The sequence below is a fragment of the Oncorhynchus nerka genome, linkage group LG22 (assembly GCF_034236695.1).
Source record: "Oncorhynchus nerka isolate Pitt River linkage group LG22, Oner_Uvic_2.0, whole genome shotgun sequence".
Lineage (NCBI taxonomy): Eukaryota > Metazoa > Chordata > Actinopteri > Salmoniformes > Salmonidae > Oncorhynchus > Oncorhynchus nerka.
Window position 1 is genome coordinate 14103907 of NC_088417.1, and position 22646 is coordinate 14126552.

The 22646-nt window shown below is 49.3% G+C and overlaps 1 protein-coding gene and 1 non-coding gene across 11 annotated transcripts in view; both read left to right on the forward strand.

Annotated features, from left to right (window-relative positions):
• LOC115123979 (receptor-type tyrosine-protein phosphatase mu-like) overlaps positions 1 to 22646 on the forward strand; it is a 399895-nt gene that overhangs the window by 178547 nt on the left and 198702 nt on the right. The gene's annotated exons all lie outside the window — the stretch shown is intronic.
• trnaa-ugc (transfer RNA alanine (anticodon UGC)) lies at positions 8437 to 8512 on the forward strand. The gene has a single exon. It is a non-coding gene; the product is annotated as a tRNA-Ala (tRNA).

Sequence of the window (22646 nt, forward strand, 5' to 3'; positions counted from 1 at the left end):
AGTTAGGTTAGGTAGTAGCCGTTAGCGTTAGGTAGTAGCTGTTAGGTAGTAGCCGTTAGGTAGTAGCCGTTAGATAGTTAGATAGTTAGTAGTGTTAGATAGTTAGGTAGTAGCCGATAGTCAGGTAGTAGCCGTTAGATAGTTAGGTAGTAGCCGTTAGATAGTTAGGTAGTAGCCGTTAGATAGTTAGGTAGTAGCCGGTAGATAGTTAGGTAGTAGCCGTTAGATAGTTAGGTAGATAGCCGTTAGATAGTAGGTAGTAGCGTTAGATAGTCAGGTAGTAGATGTTAGATAGTCAGGTAGTAGACGTTAGATAGTCAGGTAGTAGATGTTAGATAGTCAGGTAGTAGCCGTTAGATAGTCAGGTAGTAGCCGTTAGATAGTCAGGTAGTAGCCGTTAGATAGTTAGGTAGTAGACGTTAGATAGTTAGGTAGTATACGTTAGATAGTTAGGTAGTAGACGTTAGATAGTTAGGTAGTAGCCGTTAGATAGTTAGGTAGTAGACGTTAGATAGTCAGGTAGTAGCCGTTAGATAGTCAGGTAGTAGCCGTTAGATAGTTAGGTAGTAGCCGTTAGATAGTTAGGTAGTAGCCGTTAGGTAGTAGCCGTTAGATAGTCAGGTAGTAGCCGTTAGATAGTCAGGTAGTAGCCGTTAGATAGTCAGGTAGTAGACGTTAGATAGTCAGGTAGGTGACGTTAGATAGTTAGGTAGTAGACGTTAGATAGTTAGGTAGTAGACGTTAGATAGTTAGGTAGTAGCCGTTAGGTAGTAGCCGTTAGATAGTTAGGTAGTAGCCGTTAGATAGTTAGGTAGTAGCCGTTAGATAGTCAGGTAGTAGCCGTTAGATAGTCAGGTAGTAGCCGTTAGATAGTCAGGTAGTAGCCGTTAGATAGTCAGGTAGTAGCCGTTAGATAGTCAGGTAGTAGCCGTTAGATAGTCAGGTAGTAGCCGTTAGATAGTCAGGTAGTAGCCGTTAGGTAGTAGCCGTTAGATAGTTAGGTAGTAGCCGTTAGATAGTTAGGTAGTAGCCGTTAAATAGTTAGGTAGTAGCCGTTAGATAGTTAGGTAGTAGACGTTAGATAGTTAGGTAGTAGCCGTTAGGTAGTAGCCGTTAGATAGTTAGGTAGTAGACGTTAGATAGTTAGGTAGTAGACGTTAGGTAGTAGCCGTTAGGTAGTAGCCGTTAGATAGTTAGGTAGTAGCCATTAAATAGTTAGGTAGTAGCCGTTAGATAGTTAGGTAGTAGCCGTTAGATAGTTAGGTAGTAGCCGTTAGATAGTTAGGTAGTAGCCGTTAGATAGTTAGGTAGTAGACGTTAGATAGTTAGATAGTCAGGTAGTAGCCGTTAGATAGTTAGGTAGTAGCCGTTAGATAGTCAGGTAGTAGACGTTAGATAGTTAGGTAGTTGCCGTTAGGTAGTAGCCGTTAGATAGTTAGGTAGTAGCCGTTAGATAGTTAGGTAGTAGACGTTAGATAGTTAGGTGTAGCCGTTAGATAGTTAGGTAGTAGCCGTTAGATAGTTAGGTAGTAGACGTTAGATAGTTAGGTAGTAGCCGTTAGGTAGTAGCCGTTAGGTAGTAGCCGTTAGGTAGTAGCCGTTAGATAGTTAGGTAGTAGCCGTTAGATAGTTAGGTAGTAGCCGTTAGATAGTTAGGTAGTAGCCGTTAGATAGTTAGGTAGTAGCCGTTAGGTAGTTAGGTAGTAGACGTTAGGTAGTTAGGTAGTAGCCGTTAGGTAGTAGCCGTTAGATAGTTAGGTAGTAGCCGTTAGGTAGTAGCCGTTAGGTAGTAGCCGTTAGATAGTTAGGTAGTAGCCGTTAGATAGTTAGGTAGTAGCCGTTAGATAGTTAGGTAGTAGCCGTTAGACAGTCAGGTAGTAGCCGTTAGATAGTCAGGTAGTAGCCGTTAGATAGTCAGGTAGTACATTTACATTTACATTTAAGTCATTTAGCAGACGCTCTTATCCAGAGCGACTTACAAATTGGTGCATTCACCTTATGACCTCCAGTGGAACAGTAGTGCATCTAAATCTTTTCAGGGGAGGGGGTGAGAGGGATTACTTTATCCTATCCTAGGTATTCCTTAAAGAGGTGGGGTTTCAGGTGTCTCCGGAAGGTGGTGATTGACTCCGCTGTCCTGGCGTCGTGAGGGAGTTTGTTCCACCATTGGGGGGCCAGAGCAGCGAACAGTTTTGACTGGGCTGAGCGGGAACTGTACTTCCTCAGTGGTAGGGAGGCGAGCAGGCCAGAGGTGGATGAACGCAGTGCCCTTGTTTGGGTGTAGGGCCTGATCAGAGCCTGGAGGTACTGAGGTGCCGTTCCCCTCACAGCTCCGTAGGCAAGCACCATGGTCTTGTAGCGGATGCGAGCTTCAACTGGAAGCCAGTGGAGGGAGCGGAGGAGCGGGGTGACGTGAGAGAACTTGGGAAGGTTGAACACCAGACGGGCTGCGGCGTTCTGGATGAGTTGTAGGGGTTTAATGGCACAGGCAGGGAGCCCAGCCAACAGCGAGTTGCAGTAATCCAGACGGGAGATGACAAGTGCCTGGATTAGGACCTGCGCCGCTTCCTGTGTGAGGCAGGGTCGTACTCTGCGGATGTTGTAGAGCATGAACCTACAGGAACGGGCCACCGCCTTGATGTTAGTTGAGAACGACAGGGTGTTGTCCAGGATCACGCCAAGGTTCTTAGCGCTCTGGGAGGAGGACACAATGGAGTTGTCAACCGTGATGGCGAGATCATGGAACGGGCAGTCCTTCCCGGGAGGAAGAGCAGTTCCGTCTTGCCGAGGTTCAGCTTGAGGTGGTGATCCGTCATCCACACGGATATGTCTGCCAGACATGCAGAGATGCGATTCGCCACCTGGTCATCAGAAGGGGAAAGGAGAAGATTAATTGTGTGTCGTCTGCATAGCAATGATAGGAGAGACCATGTGAGGTTATGACAGAGCCAAGTGACTTGGTGTATAGCGAGAATAGGAGAGGGCCTAGAACAGAGCCCTGGGGGACACCAGTGGTGAGAGCACGTGGTGTGGAGACGGATTCTCGCCACGCCACCTGGTAGGAGCGACCTGTCAGGTAGGACGCAATCCAAGCGTGGGCCGCGCCGGAGATGCCCAACTCGGAGAGGGTGGAGAGGAGGATCTGATGGTTCACAGTATCGAAGGCAGCCGATAGGTCTAGAAGGATGAGAGCAGAGGAGAGAGAGTTAGCTTTAGCAGTGCGGAGCGCCTCCGTGATACAGAGAAGAGCAGTCTCAGTTGAATGACTAGTCTTGAAACCTGACTGATTTGGATCAAGAAGGTCATTCTGAGAGAGATAGCGGGAGAGCTGGCCAAGGACGGCACGTTCAAGAGTTTTGGAGAGAAAAGAAAGAAGGGATACTGGTCTGTAGTTGTTGACATCGGAGGGATCGAGTGTAGGTTTTTTCAGAAGGGGTGCAACTCTCGCTCTCTTGAAGACGGAAGGGACGTAGCCAGCGGTCAGGGATGAGTTGATGAGCGAGGTGAGGTAAGGGAGGAGGTCTCCGGAAATGGTCTGGAGAAGAGAGGAGGATAGGGTCAAGCGGGCAGGTTGTAGGGCGGCCGGCCGTCACAAGACGCGAGATTTCATCTGGAGAGAGAGGGAGAAAGAGGTCAGAGCACAGGGTAGGGCAGTGTGAGCAGAACCAGCGGTGTCGTTTGACTTAGCAAACGAGGATCGGATGTCGTCGACCTTCTTTTCAAAATGGTTGACGAAGTCATCTGCAGAGAGGGAGGAGGGGGGGGGAGGGGGAGGAGGATTCAGGAGGGAGGAGAAGGTTGCAAAGAGCTTCCTAGGGTTAGAGGCAGATGCTTGGAATTTAGAGTGGTAGAAAGTGGCTTTAGCAGCAGAGAGAGAAGAGGAAAATGTAGAGAGGAGGGAGTGAAAGGATGTCAGGTCCGCAGGGAGGCGAGTTTTCCTCCATTTCCGCTCGGCTGCCCGGAGCCCTGTTTAGTAGCCGTTAGATAGTCAGGTAGTAGACGTTAGATAGTCAGGTAGTAGACGTTAGGTAGTAGACGTTAGGTAGTAGACGTTAGATAGTTAGGTAGTAGACGTTAGGTAGTAGCCGTTAGATAGTTAGGTAGTAGCCGTTAGATAGTTAGGTAGTAGCCGTTAGATAGTTAGGTAGTAGACGTTAGATAGTCAGGTAGTAGACGTTAGATAGTCAGGTAGTAGATGTTAGATAGTCAGGTAGTAGCCGTTAGATAGTCAGGTAGTAGCCGTTAGATAGTCAGGTAGTAGCCGTTAGATAGTCAGGTAGTAGCCGTTAGATAGTTAGGTAGTAGCCGTTAGATAGTCAGGTAGTAGCCGTTAGATAGTCAGGTAGTAGACGTTAGATAGTCAGGTAGGTGACGTTAGATAGTCAGGTAGTAGACGTTAGATAGTTAGGTAGTAGATGTTAGATAGTTAGGTAGTAGACGTTAGATAGTTAGGTAGTAGCCGTTAGGTAGTAGCCGTTAGATAGTTAGGTAGTAGCCGTTAGATAGTCAGGTAGTAGTAGCGTTAGATAGTCAGGTAGTAGCCGTTAGATAGTTAGGTAGTAGACGTTAGATAGTTAGGTAGTCAGGTTAGATAGTTAGTTAGATTAGATAGTCAGGTAGTAGCCGTTAGATAGTCAGGTAGTAGCCGTTAGATAGTCAGGTAGTAGCCGTTAGATAGTCAGGTAGTAGCCGTTAGATAGTCAGGTAGTAGCCGTTAGATAGTTAGGTAGTAGCCGTTAGATAGTCAGGTAGTAGACGTTAGATAGTCAGGTAGTAGACGTTAGATAGTCAGGTAGTAGACGTTAGATAGTTAGGTAGTAGACGTTAGATAGTTAGGTAGTAGACGTTAGATAGTTAGGTAGTAGCCGTTACGTTAGATTAGTTAGGTAGTAGCCCGTTAGATAGTCAGGTAGTAGGTACGTTAGATAGTCAGGTAGTAGCGTTAGATAGTCAGGTAGTAGCCGTTAGATAGATAGTAGTCAGGTAGCCGTTAGATAGTCAGGTAGTAGCCGTTAGATAGTCAGGTAGTAGCCGTTAGATAGTCAGGTAGTAGCCGTTAGATAGTCAGGTAGTAGCCGTTAGGTAGTTAGGTAGTAGCCGTTAGGTAGTTAGGTAGTAGCCGTTCGATAGTTAGGTAGTAGCCGTTAGATAGTAGCCGGATCTCACGTTCCACCCATCAGGCCTTAGGGGCTTTAACAGTCTGCCTGGCAGTCCAACCTCCACACACACCGCTTTATTTCCCCCCTGGGCCTGGGCCTGGGCCTGGGCCTGGGCCTGGGTCTGGGCCTGGGTCTGGGTCTGGGCCTGGGTCTGGGTCTGGGTCTGGGTCTGGGCCTGGGTCTGGGTCTGGGCCTGGGGGACTGTTGGGAGTGATGGAGCAGAGGAAGCCCTCTTGAATAGTGAGTCTGCATCAACAGGAAATTGAAAGGCCATGACAGAAATGTGAGAGAGCCTGTGTTGACTGCAGGAGAGGAAAGGAATTTGCTCACTGGGCACAGACGTCAGTTCAACGTCTAGTTTTGATGTACTTTTGTTCGAGATGTCAACTAACGTGAATTCAACATGAAATCAACAAAAAAATGTCACCATGTCATTGGGATTTAGGTTAAAAGTTGGGTAAATAAATATAGGAATGCCCGTATGTTACTTTATGCAAATCCAATCAGTTTTCTGTGTTGATTCACGTTGATTTTTGGGGATTGAAATGATGTGGAAACAACTTTTGATTCAACCAGTTTTTTGCACAGTGGGTCATGTTTCCACTCTCCTGTAGCAGGAGCTCTGGGTGACCAGTGGGTCCTGTCTCCACTCTCCCTGTAGCAGGAGCTCTGGGTGACCAGTTTGTCCTGTCTCCACCCTTCCTGTAGCAGGAGCTCTGGGTGACCAGTGGGTCCTGTCTCCACTCTTCCTGTAGCAGGAGCTCTGGGTGACCAGTGGGTCCTGTCTCCACTCTTCCTGTAGCAGGAGCTCTGGGTGACCAGTGGGTCCTGTCTCCACTCTTCCTGTAGCAGGAGCTCTGGGTGACCAGTGGGTCCTGTCTCCACTCTTCCTGTAGCAGGAGCTCTGGGTGACCAGTGTGTCCTGTCTCCACCCTTCCTGTAGCAGGAGCTCTGGGTGACCAGTGGGTCCTGTCTCCACCCTTCCTGTAGCAGGAGCTCTGGGTGACCAGTGTGTCCTGTCTCCACTCTCCCTGTAGCAGGAGCTCTGGGTGACCAGTTTGTCCTGTCTCCACCCTTCCTGTAGCAGGAGCTCTGGGTGACCAGTGGGTCCTGTCTCCACCCTTCCTGTAGCAGGAGCTCTGGGTGACCAGTGGGTCCCGTCTCCATTCTCCCTGTAGCAGGAGCTCTGGGTGACCAGTGTGTCCTGTCTCCACTCTCCCTGTAGCAGGAGCTCTGGGTGACCAGTGTGTCCTGTCTCCACTCTCCCTGTAGCAGGAGCTCTGGGTGACCAGTGGGTACTGTCTCCACTCTTCCTGTAGCAGGAGCTCTGGGTGACCAGTGTGTCCTGTCTCCAATCTCCCTGTAGCAGGAGCTCTGGTTGACCAGTGTGTCCTGTCTCCACTCTCCCTGTAGCAGGAGCTCTGGGTGACCAGTTTGTCCTGTCTCCACTCTCCCTGTAGCAGGAGCTCTGGGTGTCCAGTGGGTCCTGTCTCCACTCTCCCTGTAGCAGGAGCTCTGTGTGACCAGTGGGTCCTGTCTCCACTCTCCCTGTAGCAGGAGCTCTGGGTGACCAGTGGGTCCTGTCTCCACTCTCCCTGTAGCAGGAGCTCTGGGTGACCAGTGGGTCCTGTCTCCACTCTCCCTGTAGCAGGAGCTCTGTGTGACCAGTGGGTCCTGTCTCCACTCTCCCTGTAGCAGGAGCTCTGGGTGACCAGTGCTTCACTGTAAATGCACACTGCTTGCTTTTAACACACATCTATCAGCATACATATGCAGTATTGTCTATTATAGATCTAGACGGTCATGAACATGAGTAGTGTTGCCTGATATGTTTAGAGCATGGTATGTGAGGCTTGGTAGGTATATATACTTGAAATTGTATTTGTCTCTCTGTGGTTTGGTAACCGTTTGACAAGACATCACATGTTTTCAGTGTGAGTTCTGTTGGGATTGGGGAGGAGGCTTTTTGCTTCCTGGCTGTGTGTGATGGAGGCGGACTGACCCAGAGAAGGGGAGGGGGACTGACTCAGAGAGGGGGAGGCGGACTGACCCACAGAGAGAGAGGCGGACTGACCCAGGGGTGACACAGGTTATTGATGGCCCTACATTTTTCATCTCAAATTCACTCCTCTCTTGTGGAGGATGAACAGTGTATCTATCTGAAGGACCTGACCACCTCTGAGCTGCTATGGGTTTCAGAGGAGGGTTGTTCCCTGGCTTGTACCCCCTCTATAATCACTGTTCTCAGAGCAGTTCTGCTGTTTTTAATTGAGCTGAAGTCGCCCTGACAAAGCAGCTCAATTTCAATCAAATTACATTTTCAATCAATTACTATTTTCATTAGAGGAATTCTGAATGGATTCTTCACTCCACACCCCCTGACCAATACTATTAGGCATATCACTATTCATTATAGATTTTCATACAAAAACAATTAGATCAGCTTCACATTCAGATTTTCAGTTATTGTTTCCTATCCGTAAGAGCCACGTTTTATGCCTATTTTTTTTATTAAATTCCAGTCAAACACAGTGCTACTTAATCATCAGCATCTAAGTAAAAGAAACTCCCCCGCTGTTTTCTGAGGCGTCTCACGGCTAGCTGCTCTTAACTGGAGGGGCTGCTGCTTGTTTGGAGGCTACATTAGCGGCTAATGCTAAATTCATTAGCGCGCTGTGTGACGTTGTTTACCCCCCATTCATCTCCTCGCATAGCGCTGGGTAAGCAGAGGAGCCAGAAGTCCAGGCTGCACCTGAAGCATTGTCTTGGCGCGTACCACGGGGGGGGCAGGAGCTTCTCCTCTAATGGAGCGAAGGAAACATTAGCGCTATTCACAAGGCACCCCCCTGGGCTACAAACAAACAGCACACAATTATCCCGCTAATTAAACAGGTGCAATAGTTTGTCAACAACCTCCTCAGGAGTAAATCAATCGTGGACAGACAGATTGTGTTTTGCCCAGTTTTTCAATCTTGGTCGTTAGCAGAGAAGAGAGGTCTCTTAGTGGACCCATATCCGATAGAGACATGTTTTAGTGCTGGGACAGACAGGACAAGCATCTGCTGTGCTTTAGCCAATCTCATCTTTATAGGCAATTACCTCATATAGGGGTGACTGGATTTAAAATGGTGGCGAAGTAGAGCGAGTGAGAGACTTTAACTTGAGGGAGATGTAGAATGGGGGAGAAGATGAGCGTAAACTAGATGGGGGAGAAAGGAGGAGAACATGGGAAGGAAAAAGAGGTGCGGTAAGTGTGGGTGACACTTAGTGGCGGTGAGGTCCCAGCTAGCTCAGTTGGTAGAGCATGGTGCTTGCAACGCCAGGGTTGTGGGTTCGATTCCTACGGGGGACCAGTATGAAAAATTGTATGCACTCACCACTGTAAGTCCCTCTAAATAAGTGTGTCTGCTAAATGACTAAGATGTAAATGTCAAAATGTGTACGAAGAGGAAAAAGAGGTGGGGGAAGTGTGGGTGATGGAAATTTGACGGTAAACTTTCCAAATGTCGACAGAACAGGCTACACAAGGTGGGATCTTTTGGTCGGTAAATGTAATTATGTGAGAAATGTTGGCGGAAATGCTTTTATGTGCAAATATTGATATAATAACCATCATATGAAAGTACATTTGGAGTGACATGGTGTTCTGTGGTCCTCCCACTACAACTCGTCAGGGAAAGCATGCAGTTTATTAGCTTACAGATTAAATAAGTTATGATGAACTTCACAGGGGGGTGAAAGTGCACGGTATGAGCTTGATGCTACTTCCCAATAAATAATGAAGGGTTTATTCTCGTGACATGATCATCAGTGTTTGGCTGCTGTTTGACAAATAAATAATATCTTGCTCTTTTGTCCATAATGATCTCATCATGTACGCTATACCCACACTGTATCTGCTGGCTGTTGACTAGAACACAGGCACCAACACCAGAGTGGGCTCACTCGCTGTATAAAGCTAAACATTTTTGTGAGAAACACATCAGTAGAGTTGAAAATGCGATGGACCCATTTAAGTTGTATTTTTTAATTTGGTACATGAGAAGTTAACTGCAAAATCTATTTTAATGTGCACTACGTCATCACGCACAGCCTTTTACCTGCAACAAGTGAATTTGATAAACAACTCTGGTGGGAAAATATGAATATTGTTTTTATGCAGATTTTAGAATCTGTCACCAATTAGATGGACACCTAGCTACTGAAAGGGGAACATATGAGCGATAAGGCAGGCAATTTTCCTTGTAACAGTGTTGGTTTGATAGAGGAGATGCCTGATGCTGGAGCAGACTGGGAGGTCTGTCAGGACATGCCCAGGCTAGTTCCCCTTAAATCAACTACTCTGGGTTCGGGACCCAGTGCATTCAACCAACACACATACCACACAACCACAAATACTTGCATACCTAAAACTGACTAGCTCCTCTGGCTACCGCTGCCTCTGCTGACCACTTAAATTCTGACATAACTTCCGTAAAACAAACACCCTCTGGGTTTCTTTCTGCTTTTTAATGAGTTGGAGAGGATTGCTAGAACAAGCCCAATAGAAATGTCTAATTTGTCATGTTGATTACTACTTAGGTTTAGATCACGCTTGCCTCATCAATGTGCACCTGCCACCTATACAACCCTAACCCTAAGGAAGTTGGCTTCCTATCTAATGTTGGTCGGTGTGAGTGATTCCCCTGACAGGCCTTTGTAGAACTCCAGGCGAAGTATCCTAGCTACTGGCTACTCAGGTGGCCTAATGCTTTCCATCATGCTTCAACATAGACCTTCCTCCATGAGTGGCTTATTGAATTAGCAAGTCTGTCTACTCTGAGTTGAGACCCTTCTGTCAGCCTGTGGAAAATTGCATTCCTTTAGGGTTAGGGAAGGTTGTGAGGGGGGGTGTATTGTTACTATGGTGTTGAAGTTGAAAGGAGTGTGCCTTATTGTGTGATTCTCAAGGACGTGGAGCGAAGAGGATGTTTTGCAAAGAACTCTGTGAGGTTGTTTGTGTGTATTAGTGTGTGCACAGCGTACACATGTTTTCAATGTGATAAACAGGAAAGAACCTAAAGAGATTAGAAGGAACGTAAATTTATGGAGGAAAAAATATCCCTTTTTCTCGCTTACTGCAAGTCTGTCTCTTTGTGTTAATCCACAAGCTTGTTAGGCGTTCTTAAAACAGCGCTACTCTGTGTAAACTGACAAAATTGATAACATCACCCATGAAAAATTGGATCCCTCTGAATCCCACAACAATTTTCAAATATGTTTATTTTTTTCCAGTTCTCTTTTTTTTTTGTGGATTTATTTAGTACGATTAATTATTTATCATGTGTCTTAGGCATTTTGTTTTTACCACAAACATTGGATTACAGATATGCTACTGGCCATCATACACCGGGTAAGACTTGGGCTCAGTGTGGGGTGTCTTTAGGATTGTCACTGGCTCAGATGATACACTGTCTAAATTGCCCTTTTCATCTGTGTTCTGACTGCTTCAGAAGTGTAATTCTCAGTCTCATTTCACAACTTACCGTGTTTGTGTGTGCGCTGTGTGTGTGCGCACTGCGTGTGTTTGTGCGCTGCGTGTATGTGTGCTGCGTGTGTGTGCGCTGCGTGTGTGTGTGCGCACTGCATGTATGTGTGTGTGTGTGTTGCGTGTGTGTGCTGCGTGTGTGTTTGTGTGCGCTGCGTGTGCGCTGCGTGTGTGTGTGTGTGTGTGTGCGCTGTGTGTGTGCTGCGTGTGTGTTTGTGTGTGCGCTGCGTGTGTGTGTGTGTGTGTGCGCTGTGTGTGTGCGCTGCGTGTGTGTGTGCGCTGCGTGTGTGTGTGCGCTGCGTGTGTGTGTGCGCTGCGTGTGTGTGTGCGCTGCGTGTGCGCTGTGTGTGTGTGTGTGTGTGTGTGTGCGCTGTGTGTGTGTGCGCTGCGTGTGTGTGTGTGCGCTGCGTGTGTGTGTGTGCGCTGCGTGTGTGTGTGTGCGCTGCGTGTGTGTGTGTGCGCTGCGTGTGTGTGTGTGCGCTGTGTGTGTGTGTGTGTGTGTGCGCTGTGTGTGTGTGTGTGTGTGTGTGCGCTGCGTGTGTGTGTGTGTGTGCGCTGCGTATGTGTGTGTGTGCGCTGCGTGTGTGTGTGTGCGCTGCGTGTGTGTGTGTGCGCTGCGTGTGTGTGTGTGCGCTGCGTGTGTGTGCGCTGCGTGTGTGTGTGCGCTGCGTGTGTGTGTGCACTGCGTATGTGTGTGTGTGTGTGTGTGTGTGCGCTGCGTGTGTGTGTGTGCGCTGCGTGTGTGTGTGTGCACTGCGTGTGTGTGCGCTTCGTGTGTGCGCTGCGTGTGTGTGTGCGCTGCGTGTGTGTGTGCGCTGCGTGTGTGTGTGTGTGTGCGCGCTGCGCGTGTGTGTGCGCTGCGTGTGTGTGCGCTGCGTGTGTGTGTGTGTGTGTGCGCGCTGCGCGTGTGTGTGCGCTGCGTGTGTGTGCGCTGCGTGTGTGTGTGTGTGTGCGCTGCGTGTGTGTGTGTGTGTGTGTGTGTGTGTGTGCGCTGCGTGTGTGTGTGTGTGCGCTGCGTATGTGTGTGCGCTGCGTGTGTGTGCTGTGTGTGTGTGTGCGCTGCGCCTGTGTGTGTGTGTGTGTGTGTGTGTGTGTGTGTGTGTGTGTGTGTGTGTGTGTGTGTGTGCTGTTTTTTATTTATTTTATTTTATTTCACCTTTATTTAACCAGGTAGGCAAGTTGAGAACAAGTTCTCATTTACAATTGTGACCTGGCCAAGATAAAGCAAAGCAGTTCGACACACAACAACACAGACTTACACATGGAGTAAAACAAACATACAGTCAATAATACAGTATAAACAAGTCTATATACGATGTGAGCAAATGAGGTGAGATAAGGGAGGTAAAGGAAAAAAAAAGGCCATGGTGGCAAAGTAAATACAATATAGCAAGTAAAACACTGGAATGGTAGATTTGCAATGGAAGAATGTGCAAAGTAGAAATAAAAATAATGGGGTGCAAAGGAGCAAAATAAATAAATAAATAAAATACAGTAGGGAAAGAGGTAGTTGTTTGGGCTAAATTATAGGTGGGCTATGTACAGGTGCAGTAATCTGTGTGCTGCTCTGACAGTTGGTGCTTAAAGCTAGTGAGGGAGATAAGTGTTTCCAGTTTCAGAGATTTTTGTAGTTCGTTCCAGTCATTGGCAGCAGAGAACTGGAAGGAGAGGCGGCCAAAGAAAGAATTGTTTTTTTAGGGTGACTAGAGAGATATACCTGCTGGAGCGTGTGCTAGAGGTGGGAGATGCTATGGTGACCAGCGAGCTGAGATAAGGGGGGACTTTACCTAGCAGGGTCTTGTAGATGACATGGAGCCAGTGGGTTTGGCGATGAGTATGAAGCGAGGGCCAGCCAACGAGAGCGTACAGGTCGCAATGGTGGGTAGTATATGGGGCTTTGGTGACAAAACGGATTGCACTGTGATAGACTGCATCCAATTTGTTGAGTAGGGTATTGGAGGCTATTTGCCGTGTGTCCGCTGCGTATGTGTGTGTGTGTGTGTGCGCTGCGTGTGTGTGTGTGTGTGTGTGTGCGCTGCGTGTGTGTGTGTGTGTGTGTGCGCTGCGTATGTGCTCTGCGTGTATGCGCTCTATGTGTGTGTGTGGGTGGCGATGCCATAGTCTCATTGTTCCATCTAATCCTTGCCAATTGGACTCTTCTGTGTGCCCTAGCTCTCTGAATTCTAAACATCCTAGCACCAGATAAGTACTGAGACTAAACAGCCTAGCACCAGGTAAGTACTGAGACTAAACAGCCTAGCACCAGGTAAGTACTGAGACTAAACAGCCTGGCAGCCTAGCACCAGGCAACTACTGAGACTAAACAGCCTGGCAGCCTAGCACCAGGCAAGTACTGAGACTAAACAGCCTAGCACCAGGCAAGTACTGAGACTAAACAGCCTAGCACCAGGCAAGTACTGAGACTAAACAGCCTAGCACCAGGCAAGTACTGAGACTAAACAGCCTAGCACCAGGCAAGTACTGAGACTAAACAGCCTAGCACCAGGCAAGTACTGAGACTAAACAGCCTAGCACCAGGCAAGTACTGAGACTAAACAGCCTAGCACCAGGCAAGTACTGAGACTAAACAGCCTAGCACCAGGCAAGTACTGAGACTAAGCAGCCTGGCACCAGGCAAGTACTGAGACTAAACAGCCTAGCAGGCTAGCACCAGGCAAGTACTGAGACTAAGCAGCCTGGCACCAGGCAAGTACTGAGACGAAACAACCTGGCAGCCTAGCACCAGGCAAGTACTGAGACGAAACAACCTAGCACCAGGCAAGTACTGAGACTAAGCAGCCTAGCACCAGGCAAGTACTGAGACTAAGCAGCCTAGCACCAGGCAAGTACTGAGACTAAGCAGCCTAGCACCAGGCAAGTACTGAGACTAAACAGCCTAGCAGGCTAGCACCAGGCAAGTACTGAGACTAAGCAGCTTGGCACCAGGCAAGTACTGAGACGAAACAACCTGGCAGCCTAGCACTAGGCAAGTACTGAGACTAAGCAGCCTGGCACCAGGCAAGTACTGAGACGAAACAACCTGGCAGCCTAGCACCAGGCAAGTACTGAGACTAAGCAGCCTGGCACCAGGCAAGTACTGAGACGAAACAACCTAGCACCAGGCAAGTACTGAGACTAAGCAGCCTAGCACCAGGCAAGTACTGAGACTAAGCAGCCTAGCACCAGGCAAGTACTGAGACTAAGCAGCCTAGCACCAGGCAAGTACTGAGACTAAACAGCCTAGCAGGCTAGCACCAGGCAAGTACTGAGACTAAGCAGCTTGGCACCAGGCAAGTACTGAGACGAAACAACCTGGCAGCCTAGCACTAGGCAAGTACTGAGACTAAGCAGCCTGGCACCAGGCAAGTACTGAGACGAAACAAACTAGCACCAGGCAAGTACTGAGACTAAGCAGCCTAGCACCAGGCAAGTACTGAGACTAAGCAGCCTAGCACCAGGCAAGTATTGAGACTAAGCAGCCTAGCAACAGGCAAGTACTGAGACTAAGCAGCCTAGCACCAGGCAAGTACTGAGACTAAGCAGCCTAGCACCAGGCAAGTACTGAGACTAAGCAGCCTAGCACCAGGCAAGTATTGAGACTAAGCAGCCTAGCAACAGGCAAGTACTGAGACTAAGCAGCCTAGCACCAGGCAAGTATTGAGACTAAGCAGCCTAGCACCAGGCAAGTACTGACAATCCCATTTAGTTCCACAAACTGGGCCTGCACCTGGGCAGGATGCAACTGAGAACAAACACACACTTACAGAACCCATTGTAAAATGAGGCTGTGCTTTTTGAATGGGGAGAATGTACCACGTACACCCACGGGGATATGACCAGGTAACATTTTGGTTCATATAGTTTCAGCGAGTGTTATAACACTGGGCCATGCTGTGAGTAGAAGAGGTCTATGTAGGGTCGCCTGGAGAGTTTGACCATGGCTTCAAGAGTTCTTACTTTCCCTGACGGAGACGGTCAAACAGCGAGAGGGAGGGAGGGAAAGAGGGAGAAGAGATGGTTTCAGAGGACCAGAGTGTGAAAAGCTGATGTGCAAAGGGAGGAGGACATGAGCAGAGAGAGAGAGAGGAAATGATGGAGGAACGGGAGAAGGAGTGATGTCAGATAAATAGAGAGGGAGTCAGCGGAGGGAAAGGAGATGCCAGTGTCTATTTATGACTGAAAGCCCAATGGACATGGAAAACACATCTCAAAGCCAGCTTTTAATACATGTTCTCTCGTTAGACGAGACGACTCTTTCGGCATGTCGCAGGGCCACCCTGAAAAACTACTGGGATTGTTGGGAAAGGGTTTTTCTCGGCCCCTTCTGTCTGCCAGTGGCAAGATGCCACCATGCCTTTATGTGGTCTTACATTTTAGTCCATGAAATGACTGTAATAGGACATATGGCATGTTACACATGTTAGGGTGGCAGGGTAGCCTAGTGGTTAGAGTGTAGAGGCGGCAGGGTAGCCTAGTGGTCAGAGTGTAGAGGCGGCAGGGTAGCCTAGTGGTCAGAGTGTAGAGGCGGCAGGGTAGCCTAGTGGTCAGAGTGTAGAGCGGCAGGGTAGCCTAGTGGTCAGAGTGTAGAGGCGGCAGGGTAGCCTAGTGGTCAGAGTGTAGAGGCGGCAGGGTAGCCTAGTGGTCAGAGTGTAGAGGCGGCAGGGTAGCCTAGTGGTCAGAGTGTAGAGGCGGCAGGGTAGCCTAGTGGTCAGAGTGTAGAGGCGGCAGGGTAGCCTAGTGGTCAGAGTGTAGAGGCGGCAGGGTAGCCTAGTGGTCAGAGTGTAGAGGCGGCAGGGTAGCCTAGTGGTCAGAGTGTAGAGGCGGCAGGGTAGCCTAGTGGTCAGAGTGTAGAGGCGGCAGGGTAGCCTAGTGGTTAGAGCGTTGGACTAGTAACCGGAAGGTTGCAAGTTCAAACCTCCGAGCTGACAAGGTACAAATCTGTCGTTCTGCCCCTGAACAGGCAGTTAACCCACTGTTCCTAGGCCGTCATTGAAAATAAGAATTGGTTCTTAACTGACTTGGTTAAATAAAGGTACAATAAAAAGGGTGAAATGTACACTATCAGTGTGGGTGTATCTGTGTGCACAGGCCCGTCTGTGTGAAGAGGGTTTAGGGCAGCCCTGTTGTGTTGACCGGTGGGGGGGAGAGAGTTGATAGCCAGGATGACCTCTTCCACTGAGGTGCTCCCTCACTCCCCTTAGGCACCACGGTCCTCTCCTCCTTTCGTCCTCTTCTCCTCTCTCTCGCGCTTCATTCCTTCCAGCAGGCAAATTAAATCTCATATAGGCCAGCCGGCCTGCCTGACTCCCTGCCTGCCTCCCTAACTGGGGTAGAAACACACAAGGCATCTTGACCAATGACATCTCTGTTCCTGGGGCTAATTATTGTTAAAGTTAAGAAATAGAGAGGTATCACGTGCCTCCATCTTAAGTCCCCACTATGCAGGAGCTCACAATCTTATCAGTTCCTCCACTATTGATACCTACAGCACCAAGGAGTGCCATAAATTGTAGCTTTAAAAGTGTATTTTTGAGATGTGTTTTGTGTGCTGATGTCCTGTGTGCCTGTGTGTGCGTTCACTGCTCTAGTACCAACGCCTGTTTGCAGTGAGGCTGCTGAGAAGAGGACATTAGAAAAAAAGAATCTTGATCTTTACGGGGCAGGAACAGCTGTTAGCAGAAGGCGACAGCACAGAGGTGTGTGTGTGTGTGTGTGTGGGTAGATTCATGGTGATCACGCAAAGCACACATCCCTCCCCAGCGTGCTACTCTGACCCCAATCACCACCTGAGGGATCAGTCCAGCACGGACAAGCCTGACACATGAAAAATTGCTGCTCACCGCATGACTTTATAGAACCACACACACTTACACACTGAATCAGGCTGTTGGAAGTAGTTTCCCTTCATTGAGGTACTGTAGATGTATAAAATGCATTCTGCCAGTCTGCAGCCGGTCCTGTTCACATGAGGACAACATTCTGCCAGTCTGCAGCCGGTTCTGTTCACATGAGAACAACATTCTGCCGGTCTGCAGCCGTTTCCTGGCCCTGTTCACATGAGAACAACATTCTGCCGGTCTGCAGCCGTTTCCTGGTCCTGTTCACATGAGAACAACATTCTGCCGGTCTGCAGCCGTTTCCTGGCCCTGTTCACATGAGAACAACATTCTGCCGGTCTGCAGCCGTTTCCTGGTCCTGTTCACATGAGAACAACATTCTGCCAGTCTGCAGCCGGTCCCCGGCCCTGTTCACATGAGGACAACATTCTGCCAGTCTGCCAGTCTGCAGCCGGTCCCCGGTCCTGTTCACATGAGAACAACATTCTGCCAGTCTGCAGCCGGTCCCCGGCCCTGTTCACATGAGGACAACATTCTGCCAGTCTGCCAGTCTGCAGCCGGTCCCCGGCCCTGTTCACATGAGGACAACATTCTGCCAGTCTGCAGCCGGTCCTGTTCACATGAGAACAACATTTTGCCAGTCTGCAGCCGGCCCCCGGCCCTGTTCACATGAGAACAACATTCTGCCAGTCTGCAGCCGGTCCTGTTCACATGAGAACAACATTCTGCCAGTCTGCAACCGTTTCCTAGTCCTGTTCACATGAGAACAACATTCTACCAGTCTGCAGCCGGTCCCCGGCCCTGTTCACATGAGAACAACATTCTGCCAGTCTGCAGCCGTTTCCTGGTCCTGTTGACATGAGAACAACATTCTGCCAGTCTGCAGCCGGTCCTGTTCACATGAGAACAACATTCTGCCAGTCTGCAGCCGGTCCCCGGTCCTGTTCACATGAGAACAACATTCTGCCAGTCTGCAGCCGGTCCCCGGCCCTGTTCACATGAGAACAACATTCTGCCAGTCTGCAGCCGGTCCCCGGTCCTGTTCACATGAGAACAACATTCTGCCAGTCTGCAGCCGGCCCTGTTCACATGAGAACAACATTCTGCCAGTCTGCAGCCGGTCCTGTTCACATGAGAACAACATTCTGCCAGTCTGCAACCGTTTCCTAGTCCTGTTCACATGAGAACAACATTCTACCAGTCTGCAGCCGTTTCCTGGTCCTGTTCACATGAGAACGACATTCTGCCAGTCTGCAGCCGGTCCCCGGCCCTGTTCACATGAGAACGACATTCTGCCAGTCTGCAGCCGGTCCCCGGTCCTGTTCACATGAGAACAACATTCTGCCAGTCTGCAGCCGGTCCCCGGCCCTGTTCACATGAGAACAACATTCTGCCAGTCTGCAGCCGGTCCCCGGCCCTGTTCACATGAGAACAACATTCTGCCAGTCTGCAGCCGGTCCCCGGTCCTGTTCACATGAGAACAACATTCTGCCGGTCTGCAGCCGGTCCCCGGTCCTGTTCACATGAGAACAACATTCTGCCGGTCTGCAGCCGGTCCCCGGCCCTGTTCACATGAGAACAACATTCTGCCAGTCTGCAGCCGGTCCCCGGTCCTGTTCACATGAGAACAACATTCTGCCAGTCTGCAGCCGGTCCCCGGTCCTGTTCACATGAGAACAACATTCTGCCAGTCTGCAGCCGTTTCCTGGTCCTGTTCACATGAGAACAACATTCTGCCGGTCTGCAGCCGGTCCCCGGTCCTGTTCACATGAGAACAACATTCTGCCGGTCTGCAGCCGTTTCCTGGTCCTGTTCACATGAGAACAACATTCTGCCAGTCTGCAGCCGGTCCCCGGTCCTGTTCACATGAGAACAACATTCTGCCAGTCTGCAGCCGTTCCCCGGTCCTGTTCACATGAGAACAACATTCTGCCAGTCTGCAGCCGGTCCCCGGCCCTGTTCACATGAGAACAACATTCTGCCAGTCTGCAGCCGGTCCCCGGTCCTGTTCACATGAGAACAACATTCTGCCAGTCTGCAGCCGGTCCCCGGCCCTGTTCACATGAGAACAACATTCTGCCGGTCTGCAGCCGTTTCCTGGTCCTGTTCACATGAGAACAACATTGTGCCGGTCTGCAGCCGTTTCCTGGTCCTGTTCACATGAGAACAACATTCTGCCGGTCTGCAGACGGTCCCCGGCCCTGTTCTTGGAAGAAAAAAAACCCATTAAAACTCCACAATACACAACCATTTTGACTCAGACGGCACGTTGAATTTTCTCAGCACGAGATTCATTTGCTGATGATGCAGAAGGAATCCCACAAACGTGCAAGGGAACACACACACACACACACACACATCTACCACCACCTCTTTGTCATTTTCCTGCAAGATAAGCCCAAACTAGACAGATTGCTGTTAGTGCGAGCCTCCCTCCATTATTGGGTCATAAAGCAATGTGACATCTCTATTACTGTACCAACCGATCTCCCATCCCGCTCTGCTGCAAACACCGTAATCCACCCACTGATAACACCAGCAGTTGCACCCCTGATTGTGTCTCTAACACAATGCCTTGCTCGGCAGGCACAATATCCACAAGTCAGCAAACTGTTAACATCTTGGCCATTAGCGCTTCTGCCCACTGCTTATTACAGTCCACACTTTCTAGAAAAATAGCTATTGAATTGAGGCTTGAGGGGGAAACCCAGACACATGGTCTCGGAAATGTGTTCACCGACCAGGACTGACTGTCTCTAGGGCCTTACACCTTACAGACGGTCTCTAGGGCCTTACACCTTACAGACTGTCTCTAGGGCCTTACGCCTTACAGACTGTCTCTAGGGCCTTACGCCTTACAGACTGTCTCTAGGGCCTTACGCCTTACAGACTGTCTCTAGGGCCTTACGCCTTACAGACTGTCTCTAGGGCCTTACGCCTTACAGACTGTCTCTAGGGCCTTACGCCTTACAGACTGTCTCTAGGGCCTTACGCCTTACAGACTGTCTCTAGGGCCTTACGCCTTACAGACTGTCTCTAGGGCCTTACGCCTTACAGACTGTCTCTAGGGCCTTACGCCTTACAGACTGTCTCTAGGGCCTTACGCCTTACAGACTGTCTCTAGGGCCTTACGCCTTACAGACTGTCTCTAGGGCCTTACGCCTTACAGACTGTCTCTAGGGCCTTACGCCTTACAGACTGTCTCTAGGGCCTTACGCCTTACAGACTGTCTCTAGGGCCTTACGCCTTACAGACTGTCTCCAATCAATCTGCAATCTGTTAATGGCTTCCCAAGATTGCTTTTCTCATACCAAATGTAATCAGTATCTAGTGTTTGGGACTTTAAAGGTTAGCCGTGTTCCTCCATAGGGGAGGTATCTGTTGCAGCAGTGTGGAAATATGAGTTCTCATCATATTCTGTAGGCACAAACTGTTACTGAAAACCAAAAATCTCCTGTTATGAGAATCCACCTGTGTCTGTCATGTGTTCCATCATAACTCACCTGGATCAGGTGACCCAATCAGGAAGTGGAGCGGTTTCTCATTTTACCGTGGCAAAATGAGAAACCAGTTTTTACAACCGCAAAGGTCCACATGTACTGTATATACACAGTAGACAGTTTTTTTTCTTCAAGCCGTACGTTTCATTAACGGAACAATAAAATATAGTTTTATTGTTCTTTTCACCGCAGTTTTCTCTCTGCCACCCCGAACAGAATCAGTTTGGCTTCTGAGAGGGACCTCTGTCATTTTCTGCTTGAAACATAATTTCTATGGTAATTCTCTCTCTCTCTCTCCCTGTCTAATCTTATTGGCCTATTGAATAGGCAATGCAATTTCCTGCTCTTTCTCCCCTTGTCTCTCCGTCTTCCTTCCATCCCCTTCACATACATACGTGTGTAACAATGGCTGTTATACCCAACGCCGACCAACTCGTCGTCTCAACCTTCGCCCACAGAACGTCACGCCATTATCGGTCTTGATAAAACAAGCCTCTGATTTGGTCTAAAAAGAGACAGTAGGGGAAAGGAGGGACATGAAGAAAATGGAACAGATTGGTTTTCAACAGTGTCTTCATCCATAAGGTCCCTATATACCTACAGGCATCCCTCAGTCTCTCTCATTTCAGTTCAGCCTACGTCTGTAGAGGGGCTAACACTGTTTAACCTCTAATTGACATCTTAGTGACGGTAAAACCCAGCCTAACCCGTTGTGGAGCATTAACCATCCACCCCAGCTCATCTTTGGAAGGCCAAGCTGGGTTTATCCAGTCTGCCTGGTTTATAGAGTCACATTCAAATGGAATGAAGACAAAGACCCACAGCTCAGAGGAGGATGGAGGAATGGCCATATTGTTTCCCTCTCATCTACACTTGAAGGGCCTGCATTGTTCGGAAAGGCCTCGTAGGTAAGCGTTTCACGGTAATGTCTAGCTGCACCTGTATTCGGCGCATGTGACAGGTAAGATTTGATTTGACATATAGCACTCCAGCCGCTTGGCAGGTGGATCTACACACCAGGAGGCCGACTATTGTCTCCATTTCTCCCTTGAAGCGTAAAAGAGTGTTTACCACAGCAAAAGCACATTTTTATCAGGAATGGTGACGAGCACAAGGAGGTAGAGGAGTAAGGTCCCACCAGGGTTGCGTAGGTCCCACCAGGGTTGCGTAGGTCCCACCCCCGAGCATCACCCCTACAAACGCGCACACACACACCGTAAACAGCCTAAACTCGCCAGGCAACCCAAAGCGAGAGTAGAGCGGGGTAATTGGTGTGGAGAATGTGCCTTACTTATCTCCAATGAGTGAGTGTGTGTGCGTGTGTTTAGCCTCCTTTACGATCATTAGAAAATAGACTGTTATTTCTACTTATTCTAGAAGCTTTAACCCCATAGTTTGAATGGTAAGGGTCCCAGTCCAGTTGTTATACCATAATGGGGCTGTTAACTCAACCTCGCTGTTGTTCAGTTGAACATTCTTTAGACAACAGAGTAGTGTTTCCACACAGTACATTGAATGGATTCTCTCAAGTGTCCTGTGTTTGAAGGGGCCATTTTTCCAGCCATTTTTCCGTCAGTTTTTTAAAAACCGTGTTCATCAAAGGAAACGTTTGAAAAAACGCACTCCTGGAAACCCCTTTGAATGATGGAAATCAAATCATCTTTTGATGGCGTGTTGAAGGTGAAGGTTGATGCAGAGAGTGGGCTTGTTTTGTGAGTAAGCTTTTCAGACGGTCTGATGTTTCATACTTGGCATTACGTGTACATGCTCCCTCTTGTGTAATTGGATAAGCAAAGGGAATGCGCTGGGAAAGGATGGACTTCAAACGATAAGGCAATAAGGAGCGTGCAATCACGGATTACCCCTCAAATCAATTATACATCAGCAGCTATTCTTACGCTGTCCTCTGGCTTGGCTGTCTGGTGAATGTGTTTGTTTCCATCTGTGAGTGAGTGAGTGAGTGAGTGAGTGAGTGAGTGAGTGAGTGAGTGAGTGAGTGAGTGAGTGAGTGAGTGAGTGAGTGAGTGAGTGAGTGAGTGAGTGAGTGAGTGAGTGAGTGAGTGGGAGCGATTTTATACGAGCTTGGAAAAGTATTAAATATTTGTATTCTTGTGTGCACACAGGAGAATGTGTGTGTGTGTGTGTGTGTGTGTGTGTGAAGGTGAAGATTCCCCGAGGGGGCTCCAGAACAGGGCCAAGGTCTTTGAGGAGCCGTCTAGCTCCTGGCCACAGATGCACCAGATAAGACCTGGGCTCAGAGGCCTCTCCCTCCCTGCATGATCTCTACTGCCCCCTCTCCCTCCCTGCATGATCTCTACTGCCCCCACCCTCTCCTTCCCTGCAGCCTCCCTACTGCCCCCACCCTCTCCCTCCCAGCAGGCCCCCTACTGCCCCCCCCACCCTCTCCCTCTCAGTAGCCTCCCTACTGCCCCCACCCTCTCCCTCCCAGCAGGCCCCCTACTGCCCCCCACCCTCTCCCTCTCAGTAGCCTCTCTACTGCCCCCACCCTCTCCCTCCCAGCAGCCTCCCTACTGCCCCCACCCTCTCCCTCCCAGCAGCCTCCCTACTGCCCCCCCCCACCCTCTCCCTCCCAGCAGCCTCCCTACTGCCCCCACCCTCTCCC